This window comes from Pinus tabuliformis, chromosome Q (genome assembly GCF_031772625.1).
Source record: "Pinus tabuliformis cultivar Carrire ecotype Pingquan chromosome Q, CPIR1, whole genome shotgun sequence".
In the NCBI taxonomy this organism is placed as follows: Eukaryota; Viridiplantae; Streptophyta; class Pinopsida; order Pinales; family Pinaceae; genus Pinus; species Pinus tabuliformis.
Genome location: NC_142296.1, coordinates 515,962,070 through 515,979,686, shown reverse-complemented (window position 1 = coordinate 515,979,686; position 17,617 = coordinate 515,962,070).

The following is a 17,617-nucleotide window of genomic DNA, read 5'->3' as shown; positions in this document are numbered from 1 at the left end:
AAAATAACACATAGAGAAGGAGCAACATATTCAACAAACCATGCAAAGGATCACTCAATGCTTAGAGGAATGTGTCATGCTCCAGTTGTAGTTAGCACAAGTAGCCACAAGTAAGATTAATATAATCCTATCATTGTCCTACTGTTAGATTATAGAATTCGTACACTATATCATTGTCTAAATCGGTCTACACCTATTCAACGAATCTATATTCCTACGAGGGGTCCAAGGTTTGGACTACCTTCTTTTCAGGCTTCTTAAAAGAAATCCTCCACTATTTTAGATTTAGGATAACATTATTTTCAAAATCCCAATCAATCCCTAGCAATACAGGATAGAGGTCATTTTCATCTAGGATATCAATTACTTTGAAATCCACATAGGTCTTCACTCCATCTATATTCACTTCCAATGTTCCAGCCCATCGATCAAGAACTTCCTTGAGCAGTTCACTAGATGTAGCTAAATCAGTGAGTATAGAAGCTTCAAATTCCCTATGAATTCCCATGATTTTTCTTTTTTTTCATGTTCATATTTGATCCCAGATTTAGCATAACCTCTTCATTTTTGTATCCACCTATTAGAGGAGTATGGTAGAACACCTTTCCAGATCTCTTCTTTTGAACCCAACGTAGAGGTAATTCATCATCTTAAATGGATGGATTAAATATGTGCAAGTAGATACCTTCACTTTGTTGTTGACTTATAATCCTCTAATATTATGAGGAAATTATTTAACCAACCTTGAACATCGTCCTATGTGGGGTGCAGAGGGGTATTATGGCACCTGCTCGGTAACCTTACCATTGGTATTTGGAGCACTGGAAGAGTCGCAGTTCACATCTCTCATGTCAAGATAGTGTCCTTGATCAAATTCATTCCATATTTGAAGTATTCCTTCTACCGAAATGCACCAAATGTGACAACATCCAACTAAGATTTTTGGATCTGTTCAAGAACCACAGTGCCCACATATACACCCATTTTAGCACACCCTCTGGCCACACTTTTGGTGAGGCCTTGTAGACAAAAGTTGACTCTACTACCATGTTGTGGCTAGATTCTATAAATAAATAAAGAACAAACTCTTGGATACTTAATCAAGAGACCAAATTCACAAGGTACCCACTATAATTTGTTTTTTCATTATCCCCATATGTTGTATTTCAAAAAGCTAGGTGCATTATAAAGCACCTTAAAAATAGAGACACATATTATGTGCCTAAAGATGATGTGACACTAAATCAGTCCATGAATCCAAGTTGTATAACAGCCTTGCTACAGTGTATCAACACCAAGACAGAATGAAACTCAAAATCGACCAGCCTCATTTTAACAGCATGTTGAAAACTGAACAGACTCGGAAAAAAAACCCAGAACCTATCCCAAGTCAATTAGTTGATCTACCTCTAAGTCATATGCCATTTATGATGGGTACTCTAAAATGATGGGTTGCTTTCAATCTATTATATGAATTTTGTTTTGTAGAAGTGTAACTTTCTCTCTCTAATGAGGAATAGGACCAATCAATTTCCAAAACTCCACAATTTCACTATGGTGATCAGTATGATTCCTAAGTTGTTAAGAATTATGGGAATCTTGCATAAGATCATCATCTGACTTGTGCTTCCTATCAAGAAATATTCCTACAACACGTTCCTTGTGATAACATTAGAATCAGCGGGGCAAAGATTTCAACGATCTTTCACCTAGGATCTCTATTCTTTGGTTGGATTTTCGAGAAGACCCAGCCATTAGATTTGTTAACTTCCTTGTCTCAATTGCACCCTTAATACTATGGATAACTGGTACTTCTAGCTCCTCTAAAGAATTGGTTTGAATATTTAACCCCACAACATTGGATTCCATGTATGAGTTCAATTGTGTAATTCTAGAATCTATTGTTCATACATACATTGATCAAGCTAAATAAACAGATACAAAGTTCAAACATAAAAATATTTTGTACAACAAAACCATTGGCTAGGAGCATATATTTTCACTTAAATTCGAGCTTTATTTAACTCTTATATATTACAATGGCTTCATATTATCTAATTTCATATGGTACATTAGGATCCCTCCTGATACAGAACAACTATGGATAACTGGTACTTCTAGCTCCTCTGAAGAATTGGTTTGAATATTTAACCCCACAACGTTGGATTCCATGTATGAGTTCAATTGTGGAATTCTGGAATCTATTGTTCATACATACATTGATCAAGCTAAATAAACAGACACAAAGTTCAAACATAAAAAATCTTTTGCACAACAAAACCATTGGCAAGGAGCATATATTTTCACTTAAGTTTGAGCTTTATTTAACTCTTATATCTTACAATGGCTTCATATTATCTAATTTCATATGGTACATTAGGATCCTTCCTGATACAGAACAATTATAGCACCCAAAATTCCATAGTTTCAACCAGATATTGGAACAAGGAAAAATTTAGAAGAAGAACAAATACGCCAAAAGAGTATTTTCTTTATAACATCCAATGACCCGTCCAATTAAAAATGGCTAATTAGTATATCTCGAACAATGCTTGCACCATACGCAGAACTTTCGTTGTTGCTAATTGCAATGGGAGAGTCATGTATACTAGATTGCTTTCAGTTGGTGGCTCCTGCTCAGACAAAATCCTGAGATGATTTTGACATGATGGTCATATGAGGCCGGAAGCTACTTGGTGTAATTTTCCTTAAATCATGAAAACAACAGAGCAGAAATGTCATTTTTTATCAATTTTTATTGAAGCTTCTACATACAATAGATGTTCTCACAATTGCAACACAAACATGTTCCATCAGTATGAATTATCGAATGTTGCAAGTCAAATTGCAAGGCACATTGCATTCATTTTAGGCAAAAGAAGAATATGGCATTAAGGTACATGCCAGGACAAGTTATGTAGACAAGGTTGTTGAGTCAATACTTACCATGTGTTTCAGAGCCATAGCGAAGGTTGGCTTTGAGAGTGTCCTCCCAAAGACGGTGTTCTCTTGAGATGACATTGAATTCATTGTCTCTTAAGGTTGCAAGGTGGAATTTACAGACTTAGTTGATTGCTTTACTATACTTTGAGAGAGAGATCTCATTTTATCTATACCTTTCTCTACCATCTTGCTACCAAGTGAAATGGGCATTGTCACGCTGTGAATGACATTACCATGTATTTTGGTATTCTGCAAACTAGACCTATCACCAATAAGGTTGCCATACCAAAATCTCTCTTACTCTATTCACTGACCATGACTGTCTTCTTGGACTGATTACAGTAGGAGCTTTAGTTGTACATCGCACAAATTTGGGGGCCATAGGTCTACACCTATTACCTAAAGATGTATTTTTTGGCATTGTGGTCCTTAAATTTGGAGGTGTTCCACCTAAAAAAGTAGGCATTAAATAAGGATTCAAAGGATTTGTTTTCACTTTGAGATAAGTTCCTTGTGGAATTACGGAATTTCTAGATGACATGATGCTATCTTTTCTCACAGAAGAAGGCTCTGGCAGAGGAACTAAATTCTTCTGACTTAGTTTTTTCATGGAAGATTGAAACAATGGTTTTGATAACTGCATGGATGACCTTGGTTAGGAATTTGATGCAGACAATACTGACTTTGAAGATGTGTTAGAAGACCTTGAAGAAGCTGCAGAGTTTGGTGTTGTCACTAAAAGTTTCTATGTTTTTGGCTTTGATCCAAACACAATTGACCTTGACGAGGGGATTGAAGACCTTGAAAAAGCTTTAGATTTGGTTTTTCTCACTGAAGGTTTTCATGTGGTTGTGTTTCTTAAACCATCATTACCATACGACGTTTTTGGTGCATAGATTCTTGACCTTGATGAGGGGATGGAATACCTTGAAGAGGCTACAACTTTTGGTGACGTCACTAATGGTTTCTCTATTATTGTGTTTGTTAAACATTTTATCCTAGAGGAGGGTGTTATCCAACGTGAATTTGAAACCCCCCTCACAGTTTTCAATGAAGGTTCTATCTGAATGTTAGGGAGATGCACATTATATAAAGTCAATCTCATGTACCAAAAACTTCATAGACATCCCAAAAACTGAAACAACCTATTATATGTTAAAATATTACTGTTTTGGTGTGGCTCATTGTTGTTTCTCCAAATGTGAAGAGAGTGACAATAGAGCGGCCATAATGAGCTATCATCATTCCCTCCACAGGTCTATAATCATCAAGCATTGATTTTATTGTTGTCTCCCAATAAATGACATCACCCCTAGTAGATCGAATTCATGTGAGATGAGAATCTTCCATATGGACAAGAAGCCCAGTTCTCTGGCTAAAATAGCCAAAGAGAACATGTCTGATAATCTTAGCAGGGCCATCACTTCTAGCCTTTAAGGTTGATGGATCTGCACAAATCTTAAGAACAAAGCAGTCTTCCGCATTTATTTCCTTCTCTCCAATGCATCTAGCATTAGAAAACATGGTTGCAGTGGTTCTTGGATCCAAGCCCTGAACCAAACACAAGATTTCAGGACTTGAACACAACATAATTTATTTATTCAAACTAGAAATGAAGAAGAAATATAACTTCTAAATTCATAAAAATGTGGATTCTGTACTTTATCAAGAACTAAGTATGAATGTAGGCTTTGGTAATTGGGTAATGAAAAACTGATAAAATTGAACACTACGAAAACTGAAATTTGGCAATAGGTAGTGTGTAATTTCACTAAAACTATCAAACATGTATTCCAGATATCCTAAACATATAGGAAATATTAAACACATGATCCATCAGGTTCTACTTTGGCCAGGTTATAAAAATAATCATTCCTATAAGAGACCAACAAGAAACACATGTTTTAGCACCTATCTAAGAGTTGTCAAAAATTAAATAAATAGATCATAACCTAAATCTAAAAGAAGCGTCTCAAATATGGCCTGAGTGAAAAAACTAAATCTATTAAAATATGGAAAAATCTAAAATTACCAATCCCTTCAACTAGTAAAGAAAAACAAGAAGAAAGCACCCAGAGGACCACAAATAACAGTACAGTAGAGAAAAAGAATAGTATCTTAGCAACTATAATTGCAAGGCATAAATTAATATCATATATTCCAATTGCAGCACTAAAAGAAAATTCAAAATAACATAAAAGCAGAGACAACATTGTATTACACAAGTAAACATTGTTAATGGAAAGATGCAACACGGATTGGCAGAATCATGTCTTTATCAGTGAAATTTCATCAAACCATTGAATAATTTGATGTTGACAATATTTAAATAAGTTAAAGGAAACCCTTGACCTATATTGTACAGTTTCTGGGATGGAAATCAATATGTAGAAATCTTCACTTGGTTTTAATTGGGTAGAGGAGGAATAACTTACAATGATATTGTATGTCTTCTCATTTTAGAGCTCAACTTTTCAAGAAGGCTTTAAGTATCCACATTTCAAGAATCACTGGAATTAGTTGATAAAGAATATAGGGAAAAAAAACTAGCAGTGTAATCAATGGCTTTCTTGGGAGGTAGATTGACATTGGCCAAGACAATGTTGGAAGCAAGTCCAATCTATTGGCATATTATGGCCTACATCCCTAAGGGGTATTGAAATAATTAGAAGGAAATTCTTTAAAGTTTTTATGGACAGGTAAGAGGAAGAAAGAGGGCATTCCACTTGTCAGATGCTAGTCCTTGTCTAAACCAAAAGAAACTAGAGGTTGGGATTTCAAATACATTCACTTCTTTGGCAAATTTCTAGCTACCAAAAGTCCATGGTAGATTATTTCCAAATAGGGACTCTGGAGGCAGGTGATATACCAAAATAACATTGAACACCTTAACATGGAATAATGAGATAGGAAGGAAAACAAAACTATCCAAAATGGGTCTATAGTCTGGAAATCATTGGCATTGACTTTCACTTTGGTAGGTGTATGGTTAATATGGGGAGTTGGAAAAGGGGATCAAATCAGAATAGGGGCTAATCCACAGGTTCGATGTGGAGAAGCCTACATATTACCATTGTATTTGATTGCTACTTTGCAACTGCAAGGAATTCAAACCCTATGGTTAGGGAACCAATACAATATTTGCCTCATTTTGGCAGCAAAGATAGAAGAAAGGAAAGGAGTTTGGTTTGAAAAAGAGGGAAATACACCACTGGAAGGTATTTGTGGATCAACATATGAATATTCATATTAGAATACACAAGGAGGATTTTTTGTTGTACTCAAGGAACCCTGCCCTAGGAGGATATACTCCTATATTAGGGTACAAAGAAAAGTTTGTAGATACAACCTAGGAAGAGGAGGCCTGGAGGTGAAAGATTCCATGGAAGTCTTATGCTCCTATAAATTCAAAGGTTTGAATGTCATTAGTTCTTTGGAACAAAGCACTAACTTGGAAAATACTTCAAAAATGCAGCAAGAATGGTTTAGGGTGGTGTACACTATGTAAGAAGGAAAGAGAACCAGTTGATCATTTATTAACAATTCCACATATGCATGTAAGGTATGGAAAGAGATGAAGTAATTGACAAATTGTAGGGAAGGGTGACAAGTGCAGACTATGGAGGAGGCTTTGAAGAATTGGACCCAGAATAAAGAACTTGAAGGTTTTAGAGCTCTTACTATTGTGGTTTCTTGGAGCATATCATCAGCTTGAAATGCTGATATATTTCAGGAGAGATACATTCCTCCATTTCAATGTGCATCTAATATCAAGTCAGTGTTTGGAATCATAAAAATACATCAAAAGACACAAAAACCCAGGATGCAGAATAAACCATGAATTGATTAATTGGGGTGACTTGTATGGTGCTAGCCAAGAGAAACATACTCTTTGTACTGTAGGAGGTACCTTATTTCTAAATGATTCTCTTCTCCTTAATTTCAATGCAAGCTTGGGTGCAGTACTAATAACTATGTTGAGTTGATGTCTCTAATGATCTTAATGAAAATGGAAGCATACATGGAGACAAAATTGTTGATTTTTGGTGACTATGATGTGGTTATACACTAGATGAAGGGCTGCTACAAAATGGGGAATATGAATTTGCACCTTATGCTAGCTCAGATGAAAAAAATGGAGACATTCTTCTCCAACATATACTATCATCATGCTTGTAGAGAACCTAACACAAGAGCATATGATTTATCAAAATGACTACTTCTGGGAGTCAGACAGGTGTGATCCTGGAGGTCGAAGAAGGAATCAACTAGCTAGAAAGATTGAAGATAATAGTTGGAATTTGAAGTAGTTTACTAAGTGTTGCGTAGTAGGATGTTGATATTTTGGTTTACTAATTTCTAGAATTGTTGAAATTCAAATATTTTTTTGATGAAAGACTTATGTATGTGGACTGTAAAGTATTTTTGAGAACAAGAGAAATAATTTATATTGCTTTTGTTTTGGAAAAATTGCTTGTTGTGAGACTAAATTAAGGGAAGTGTAGGTATAATTATCAAAGAGATCTAGTATTCCTTTGGGTTTTATGAATATGGTTATACTAATGTGAAAAAAATAGCATAAACAAGGACAGTGTGTGTGTGGGAGAGTGTGAAAATGATAACACAGATAGATATACATACCAAGGTATTGTTAGGGGTGCCATAGTAGTTTGGATTTGTTCAAAATTGGGGAAAATTAATTGGTCTTCCACTTATTTACCTCTATTTAGTTTTCTTTGTCTCTCTACCTCGAGTTCACCTGAACGCCTCCCCGATAGCCACTCACTAGCTGGAGAAAAGTAAGTATCATCTACTTTCCTCTTTTTGGTAATTTATTGAACAAAATGTCCATTTGTAGTTTCTTGATGGTTCAAGGTTGGTCCATATTGTCTATTCTTTCCAATAAATGCATCATTCTTCTTATTTATCATTGACAACGGATATTCAAACTTTAACTTACTAGGCAAGAATGGTAAAGATTCCATTGGTTGAGTCAATTTTAAAGGGGGTTCAACTCCAGTGATACCTTGACATTTACTAGCCTGCATAAGAGTATTATTACCATTAGTCAATTGAGTTCAGGTTGGATATTATTAAAATATTTTAGGCATCAACTCTTATTCGGACATATATTTAGTATAGATCCTGCATTTTGTAGTGAATTTGGAACCCTAAGAAAAAGTCAAAAGCTATGAAATAGAATCTACAAAATAAAACCTCAACCTGAACTTTAAGCTATGTGAGTATACAAACAAGTATGAAAAGCATTGCAATTGATATTTCTGATATATTTCTCCTCGTCATGAATTTTCATGATCATCAAAAAGAAATTTTTGTTTCCCATCCTTGCAAATGTTTGATAGTATAGTAAAAATTTATCAACTTCAGAACAAATTACAAATAACAGAATGATGTTGGTTTCCAAACAGATCTATGAATATCCAACACCATTTCCAATGGGATTGTGAGCCAATGGTGAGGGTGGTGTCTTCTCAAGCCATCCACTAGGGTTCCAATCATCGAAGGGCATGTTCTTAAGAGTTGCCCCTTGTGGGATGGTTTGCATGTGCAAGCAAACAACATTAAGGTTCAAGCCTCCTAGGCTAGTTTAATCTATGAGTGGGGCCAGGGGGAATGCTAATTTCATTGTTTAGAGGTTTTCCTATGCAAGGCAACAACATTATGATTCAACCCTCCTGGGCCAGTTTACTCTGTGAGTGGGGTCAGGGGAAATGATAATTTCATTGTTCAGAGGTTCAAAATTAACATCAAGAAGAGAGTCAATATGTTTAACTTCTGAAAAAGTAAGGCAAAGATATAGTATGTAAATATTTCCACTTATTTCTCTTGATATGTTCCTGATCTCGAATTTGATGGAATCATTTCCCATACATTCTACAATAGATTGTAATTCCATGGATGGATGTAACTAAGCTGAAAAATGTCATCTATTATTGCCTTAGGGAGCTCATGTTTTATATGATTCCATTTCTTATTTTTTTCTATGATTTAAAGCTTAACATCTAAATATTATTTTCACACAAAAAGTTTAAGGCTCTTTTAGGCCATCTCACATTTAAAAATCGGAATCAGAAAGTCAAACTTTCAGTACAGTAATTTGACTCTGTTATATTCGATGGTGTAGACAAAGAGAAATTTAAAGCCAAAACAACCAAAAATTACAACCTGCCTATGCATGTAAAACCCTTAATCTATCCTAGAGAAAAGTTACAAAAATGAAAAAGAAAACTAAAAAACGGTATATCCATGTATGCTGACAATTGTAACCTCCTATACCCAAATATGGAAAAATTCCTAAGATTCAGAAACAAAACTCATTTCCAGAGACACAAAATATTTGTTAATTCATTTTATCAACCAAGTTCAACACCGTTTCCAACACAGAGACTCAATTAACCAAAAATACTAGATGCAAATTATTTAAATTGTCTAATGGCAAGCTAGTTTGGTTAGGAATTAGTAGAAAGTTTTTCCTCCAACAATAACTAGTTTGTTTCCTATTAAGTCACCACATGCCCTAACAATGTGAAATGCAGCCATTAAATCAATTCATCCCACTAATGCCTTGATCTAGGTCATGCCATAGAATTTCTTTTAGATTAATTTTAAAAACTGTGCAAGCTAGATCCATTGTACAAATATCTGAATCTATTCTGCTACCCCTCGATGAGATAAACCTTATATTTAGGGTTTGCCTCGAGTTATCACAAGGAATGAAGAGGTTAACTACTTGAATTTTAGAGTTTGCAGATACTACACTAAAAGTGTTCAGAGATATTTTTTGAGAGTTTCCTAGGCACTGAGACCAGTGAGTTTTCATATCTTGGAGATAAACAAAATGTACAATCATCGTGCAAACCATAATAGAACTTGGGTGCCTAACAAATGTTGAGCATGCTCGAACACTAGACTTCACCAACTCATAAAAAAGAAGATGATCCCATCAAAATCCAGGAATAGGTAACCAGCCCACCAAAACACCATACAAGAAAATAGGAAAAAATACAAAAGGAAAAAAGAGATTTTTTATATTACAGAAAACAAATCTGAAACACAAGATCTAGCTGATTCTGGTTTGAAAGGAGGGCTTCGGATTTACTACCTATAACCTTTATTTATTACACAAAATTTATCTATGATAAATATTCGACCGTTAGTACCATCCATTAACAAATGATGGGAATATACACTTGGCTGCCATGACAAAAATGAGCATGGTGTTCATTCTAATCCACTCAAGGAGTAGGAATAATCTTCTTAAACCTCAAATATATATCTAAAAAATATGGAAACACACCATAAGAGAGAAATTCATTGTCATTTTAGAATTCATCATTTGATTAGCAAAAAACTGCATATTAATGTATTCAATAGGCTCCACATTTAATGACCAATTTGAAGATAACATAACAAACAAATCTGGTACATGATAGACAACTTCCTTGAAATCATTTGCAATAAGCATATGTTGATTACTTGGCCTCCTACCTATAAATGCCTCCTACCTCTAAACTCCTATGAATGCAAGTGAGGAAGTGGGCCTTGATGACGGTTTGTGTAAGCAGTGTCAATCGTGGCCTAAAACTATCTCATCCTATGTAATTTGCTTCCTCAAGAGAATCGCAATCATGGCTCAATTTTTAGCTCCACAGGTGATTGTAAGACTGAATGAACTTCAATGCCTAACCATCTAGGTGCTTCTCCTTGCATCGCAGTCATGGCTCAGATTTTCACCTGCACACGTAACTGTAAGGCTGTAAAACTGAATGAGCTTTAGGGCCGAGCATCTAGGTGCTTCTCCATATGTTTAACAACACCTTCACTTGGCCTCTCTTCTCATTTCAGCCTGCTCATTTTGTCCCTCTCTGCTCATTTCGGCATTCATGAGGTGCATTTTCAAAGCTAACCATAAACTAAACATTGAAAAAGGGTTTTTATAAACCCCTCCTGCAGGCTTAAATATCTCTTAAGTGCCGCCAAAAGAAAACACTAATTTTTTTTGGCTTTAATCTCTCTTAACTGTCGCCAAAAGCAAACAATAATAATTTTTTTTTTTGGATTGGGTTTATTTAAAAGTTTCTTGGGGAATTTAATTTTCAAATATTTTTATAAGAATATTTGGATTTTCAATAGTTAATCTATTTTTTATATTACAAAATTAAAATTATTTAATCAATTAAAAATCAATTTAGATTATATTTTCAAATTAAAAGTATTTTTAATATTTAACAAGAAAATCAAAATGGCCCTTGGATGGAGTATATTATCAATATTGTTTAATGTTCATTTATTTGAGGGATATTGCCAATTGTGTTTAGTGTCCAAGTTAATGTGATAGAATGAAGAATGATTAAACTCCTAGAGGCCATGATTATGTGACATCAATGATGAGCAATATTATTAGAATATGCCAAAATAGATCTAATAATATGTAAACAAATCAAAAGGTTAGGCCTCCTTACTCACCTACAATGTCATGATCCTCCTATAAAATATAACAAAGGTATTTGCATCTCCACACATACATATAACGAAAGGAAATGATAAAAATGAAGGAAAATATAAATCTAACTAGGATATATAAGATTTCTTTGGTATTTTGTAGAAAGATATCAATTTCACACCTCATAGGTATACTTGAAGCATTCCTTTGAGGTGACAATTTACGAAGAGGATCAAACAAGGTGTGAAGAAAGTATGATTCTCAACACTCTGATAAGCATGTGAGTGAAACATGTTACAGTAGGCTTCAATATAATCATTTCATTACTTACAGGCTTTGGCAATAGAATGTAGCTTATTGATATAGGTAGGGCATCTATGAAAACCATCACAGAGTGTCTCGCTACGATAAACCATCAAATGTTTGTGTCATGTGAGAACTAGATCAATGACATGAACGATTGGCTCATAAGGTCCCAGTTGTGTAGCCATTCATCAACCACAATTAAAATGACTAATTTGTATTATTGTAGTACTTTTTAAGTATTCGTATTTTTATTCCTAAACTAAATTAATCATTCACGTTAGTCATTTTTGGTCGCATTCCTTATTATATAGTCGTATATTTTAACCTGAGACTAAATTAGTCATTTATGTTAGTCATTTTTAGGTGGGTCACTTAAGATTGCTCATTTTTGGTAGTATTTCACTTGGAAAAGTTGTGGTGACTAACTTTTTTAGTCACCTGGTCACTAATTTCATCATTTTCTACTAGTGATAAAGGTATCATCCACAAACATGATTCAAGTGAGAGGTATGTATAAGGTTTAATCAAGACATAAAATTGTGAGTGTTATTAAAGTCTGAGGTGTAAACAAGTGTATTGTTTTGTCTTCTTTAAGGTCTAGTTCAATAAGGCTAGGGCATTGTATTCTAAGTTTGTTGTATAGGTCTTGTTGTAATTAGAATTGTGGTATAAAGTCTTTTGCCATATTCTTGTTGCATGTGTATTAAATCTTGTGGGGATATGCATTGGGATTATTGTGTACATAATCCTATGTTTCTAAGGCTCTTAGGGCACTCCATTACAATGAGTAGTTTAGGTTGTCTAGTTATGTGTATGTGTCATACATTTATGATACGTTTGTCACACACTTTGCATTAAAGTATGTTATACACACCCTGCATTAAAGACTATCACATGATAATGTGATATCTATCACATTGATTAGGGTCTGGATAAAATGTGTAATTAAAGGTTATTATAACTCTTGTATAGTTTTCACGATTTGTGGTAAGGTCTAGGTAGAATTGAAAGCATTCATTAGGTCTGTCCTAGTCAACAGTTTTGTCCAATATTAGATTGTTGATAGTAATTTAACAAGCCAAGAACAAAACGATAATAACCAAGTCTCAAGCACAATTCAGGTATGCTTTGAATCATTCAATTTTTTACATTCATTATTTTATACTCACACTTGTTTTGCAGGCAAAGGTAAGTGAAGGGTACTTTATTTTGCTTTGGGATTGGGTTTCATTTGGGAAATTTGCATGCAGGTAGAAGAAGATTCAAGGACAACACCAAGCAAGCATTCAAGAGTTTGAAGTGTCAAATCAATATCTCTTAAAGGAAGAATTGCAACGGGACATTCTTTCAAGACATAACAACCATCATCAATTGTTGTCCATATATTGTGAAGCATTGTCAAAGTCAAAAATCAAATCATTGTAACTAGGGGAATTATCTCTAGTACGAGAGCCCATTTTGTAAAAAGAATCAAATTGCATAAAGTTGTAAAAGCATTATTAGGAAGAGTCTAGTGTATTGTCAATTTTTTCGGGGCAAGGGTTTAGGTCCTAGTGTTATTGATCAGTCAAATAAAATCAATGTAATATCATTGTAATGTGGATCATTGTCCCTGGTAAGGGAGGCCACACTTTTGTATTTAATTTTTGTCTTTTTAGGGTGGTAGGGTGGTGCTAGGGCGAGTTGTGGCTCGCTAGGGTGTTGAGGCATCCATTTAGCTGACTGCTGATAAAACCACGACGTTGGGGCGTCCTTCCAATGGGAGCTGGAGAAGAATGTTTTTCTAGATTTCTTTGAAGTCGTGACTTTATTTTCAGTTGGGACTAAATATTAAATAACTTATTAGAAAAGCGTTCGGTGGTTTTTGACCCGGAGGAGGATTTCCACCTAAAAATATTGTGCCTATTATCTCTATTTTTGCATTGTTGTTTACTACTCTTACTGAATAATAATAATAAAAACTGAAGATTAACTAATGCTTTGAAAAGATTAATAAAGTGCTAATTGCTAATAAATACTAATTCACCCCCCCTCTCAGTATTGCCAACATTCATCTCCCACCTCTTGTGAGCCTTGTTGCTTTTCTGTCTCCTAATGTTGTTGGGTTTCATCCATTTCTTCATCCTCATCATCTGATGAAGGATATTCTGGGACTTTCCATCCATTTTTCTTTCTCATTCTCTTCTTTTGTCTTTTCTTTGTTTGTTTGCATGTGTTTTGCAAATGCCCTTTTTGATGGCAAACCTTGCATCGAAAAGCATTATTTTCAAAATCTAACCACTATATCCACTTGAAATCTTTGTTTGTTAGGTTAATACAATCCAGGATACCTTTTCTTAAATCCATCTCCACACAAATACGAGCAAAGGTGAAGATCCCTTTGCAGATTCTTTCTCTATCCATCTTTAGAAACCTTCCCAAAGAGTTTCCTATGCCTTCTAAGACCTTATGGTGCCAAAAAGGAAGCGGAAGCTTATTTTACCTTACTCATACCGACATTTTTGTAACCACCATTGAATTTGTGTCAAAACCAAGAAACCATGGAGTTACGAAGAGACCCACCCTTCCCCAGAACCATCGTCCATCATTTATGACATAATTGTAATCTTTTTGTGTATCAAACTGAACCACAAAAAAAACCTTTTGCGCACAGATATATATCGCAATCTCTGGTTGAGTTGAGGTAGATCCACTCACTTAGCTCTTCAGATTTTGGCCAATAACCATTAAATCAACAAATGATGCCTTTTTCTTGTAAAATGTTGAAGAGATCACTTACTTCTAGTAATTCGATGGATATATCTGGAGCTTTTTTTTCTACAATGTATGAACCTGGGATTGTTAGATTTTGGGTTTGTTTGTCTTGTGTGGTAGCTTTCCCTCTTAATGCATATTTGAAAGAAGCATGACCCTTGTTTGTTGATGATGATCTAGTTGGTGTGCTTGCACCTGGGGCATTGCCTTGTAATCTTAAATTTTGGATAATGGTAGAGTTTCTTTAAATCCCATAGTCTTTCAAATGGATCTCTTCCTGCAACACTTTCCCGGAAATAAATAAATAAATAAAATAAAATAAAATATCAAACTTTGTGATGAAGCAGAAATACCTGTGGCATTTTGGGCTTTTTGCTTCACATATATCACAAGATTTGTACCCCGTACCCGTATTATTATCGATTTTCCAGAAATGGTTTTGATAAAAGCCTAATATAATTCCTCTGGATCTGAGATCAACTCTCTACCCTCTGTGCTTGGTTGTTGGGGCCATAACCTTAAGTTGTGTAAAACGCTTCTCTTCTCGGCCTTTTCTCTTTCCATCGAACTATGCCCATCACTGCTGAATGTGGCTTTTTGCTTTGCATGCAGCTCAAGTCCATTGCTTATGCATGGGATCGGCATTGCAGAATCGTAGAAAATCCTAGAAGGGGAAAACGCGTTATCTACGTCCCATCTCTCCTCCCATAAGCGAATCTGGGTGATTTGGTGAGAGACCTTCAAAACAGAGCTGAGACTCTCATGCTCATCCACCTCAGAAAAATGTTCCTGCCATCAATCCCAATCCGACTAGGTAGCGCTGGCACTAGCATTAACATTGCTGATAATAGTCACTTTCCCTCTATGGATTTCAAAATAATTTTGCAACCTTTTTCCCACACCATTCGTAATGCCACCAATGTTGGATGATGTTCCGCTCTCCCCACCCACAGATGAGGATGAGGACCCATGACAACAAATGGGATAAGGATGAGGACAATACCCTGCATGCCTTTTATCACATGCCTTCCAATCTCCACAATACAATGGAAGATTTTCCTGCATCACTCTTGTTGTTGCTACAATTTTCTTCATTCGCTTCTTCCTGAATTATCTCTATTATAAATTAAGATCTACTTTACCATATAAATTAAAATAATAATGGTCCATATTCATAATCATGACATTTCAAAAGTTCATGCTTAATTAATACTTACACTGAACTTTTTTATAATCTATATATAAAATCAATGTTATGCATATCACATTAAAAAAATAAATTAAAAAATTATAGAATATGTTAAAGAAAAATGTTAACCACATATGTATGTAATTACCAGCATAGATCCATCTTTACTCTGGATCTACCAAGCCCCAAGAGGGATCAAATCTTTTGTCACTCTATTCTAGTTTGCATATTAGGATATTTGATCCCTCTCTCGGTGCTTAGTAGATCCAGAGTAAAGATGGATCTATGCTGGTTTAATTCCCCCCTTTAAATAGGCTACATTCGACATGAATACCATGGGTCAATACCATGGGTTAATACTATGTGACATCTTCATTTTTATTAATATTAATATTAGGGTTAATAATATCTTTTTGCATGGTATTAATAATAATTTGGCCCATAGGTTTCACCTAAATAAAACCTCATTTTTGAGTGAACTATGGAGTAAATATTAAAAAAATGTTTTATTTATTTACCATACCTCTGGTTTATCTATATTTTTATTAATTTACTATACCTCTTTTATAAATATGGTATTCGGCCCATGGTATTTAGCCCATGGTATTAAAATGGTATTTGGCCCATAGGCTTCACCTAAATAAAACCTCTTTTTTGAGTCTTCGTAAATATAAAGAGGTTTATGGACTAAATATAAAAAGATGTTTTATTTATTTACCATACCTCTAGTTTATTTATATTTTTATTTATTTACCATACCTTTGGAGTAAATATCAAAAAAAGGTTTTATTTATTTACCATACTTCCATTTTATTTATATTTTTATTTATTTACCATACCTATTTTTTTTAGCGTTCATAAACTTCTTTATATTTGAAATTTATATTGTGTTTATATATAATAATAATTAGATTGATTTCTAAATAGGGCCTCTGGGTGCAATCAGTGTTCTAATAAAATTAAAAATAAGAATCTTTTTGTATGTAGAGATGTTTTATATATAATATAAATAGTATTGTTAAGCATGTTGTTACACATGGCTATTTTGGAATAAAACTTTCATAATTTTAATATAATTATCAATAGTTATTAGGTGAACAATAGAGATATAACTTCCATAAAATATTTTAAAATATTCTTAATAGAGTATACATGTTATAAATATTTATTTTTTCAAAATTGTGAATCATTGAAATGAACAGTTATTATATTCAAAACATCAAAAAAAATCATTAATTTTTTTTTTCACAAAATAACTTCTATTTATTTAACTCCAACCTTTCCAACTTTAACCTCTCTTATTTAAGATGCTAGAAAACCTTCGTATAAAAAAAAACCAAAAAATAATAAAGACAAACACATCAATTTATTAATATTGCAAATTAAAAAAATATATCAAAATAAATATGAGTAATAAAAACTCAACATTGAAATCCAATATAAAAATTCAACTATTAGATATTAAAAACCAGATTCAAGTAATCCGGATATACTTAAAAATTTATATCTCAATCATTAAACACAGCCATGTAAACTTCAAAAAGTATAAAAGCATCCTCATTTCTCTAAAGATAACGCATGCATTAACTTAGGCTAAAAATTGAAGCATCTACTAATCAATCGAAACTCTAATACACGAAAGTATCAGGTTATTAAATTCAAAGCTCACATAATTATGATAAGGTTTGATACTAAGTTATAAGAAGGTTTGATATTGGAGTTGGCAAGTTTTTGGGAAGAATTAAAACTTTTCTTGAAATCCCTATCAAATCCAAATTTGTTTCACAATAACACATATTGGTATCAACACACTAACTTCGGAAAATGGACGGGGAATTATTTTGCCATGGACAACAACCTGATCAACACACTAACTTCAGAAAATGGACTCTTCTAATTAAATTTCACACCAGGGAATTATTTTGCCATGGACAACAACCTGATAATAGCTATCGTCTAAT